Genomic DNA, 1,118 nt, shown 5'->3' with positions numbered 1-1,118 from the left:
AGATGCATACTATAGTCAGCTTATAAAGCTCAGTGAGTTYATGGTTTGCGTGAATAAAATCATATCTTGACATATATATATGACATATATGCATGCTTTATAATAAAAGTCCCAGCTTTAAAAAATATATATATATATATATATTTAAAACACTGAAAATAAGAGATCTCATAATGTTTAGTCGGGTATGGGTCATTTAGTCACAAACACGCCCTGGGTTGATATTTCAATCTTAATTGATTACTCACTTGTCCGGGTAGTGTTTTATACTGGTCGTGACTTACTGGTCAAATGCCCACCCTTGAATCATAAAACTTTAATATGGAATAGCATGCTAGAKTTATTCGAAAACTGATTAAACACATAGCATGCAATCATTCACAAAATAACATACATGTAAATTATATCATAACATGTGTGTCATTGAGATATCATGCACACGTACACATCATCAACAATCCATATCATGCAAAAATAATTTGTACTTAGGTATGCATCCCAGTGAAATCTCATGAAGACTCATCTGATAACGAAGGTTGCTTAACTAATGTCGCTGACTGGTAACCTACAATTTATAATAGTAAATAGCATATAAATGATTAATTTCTCCCAAAAACTAACATAAAAGTCAACTTACGGTCAACTACGTCGACTAGGGTCGACCTTGGTCAACTATGCTTAAAAACGCTCCTCACATCAATTAAAATTATGGGTGAGTTCCGACATAAGATGTATCGTCTAGCTATATATCTTAAAATGACATCATAAACGTGATTATTAAGTATTGAAAGTGGCTCGATTCTTGACCTTTTTTCTTCATTCTTTTTGCACCAATCTCTTGATAATATTTTTACCAACACTTTGACATAAAGAACACGAATTTTCATCAAGTATTGAGCCTCATACACTCGTTTAAAGTTACTGTTTTAAAACCACTCGGAAAAAAAAACTCAAAATCGAACACTCAAAACTTAAATCTGAGACTTATGGCTACTAATATTTCATAGAGGACCTAAAAACGAAGCCATCCATATAAAGAACTCGAAATTTGGTTGAGTATTTTACCTCCAATCGTCAATAAACGGAGCTTTTCGAACCCGAACTTCACCCTCCGATTT

Source organism: Cynara cardunculus, assembly GCF_001531365.2.
Source record: "Cynara cardunculus var. scolymus isolate 2C chromosome LG 15, CcrdV1, whole genome shotgun sequence".
NCBI classification, from domain to species: Eukaryota; Viridiplantae; Streptophyta; class Magnoliopsida; order Asterales; family Asteraceae; genus Cynara; species Cynara cardunculus.
The sequence above is the reverse complement of the archived record's forward strand: the minus strand, read 5'-3'. Positions refer to the sequence as shown.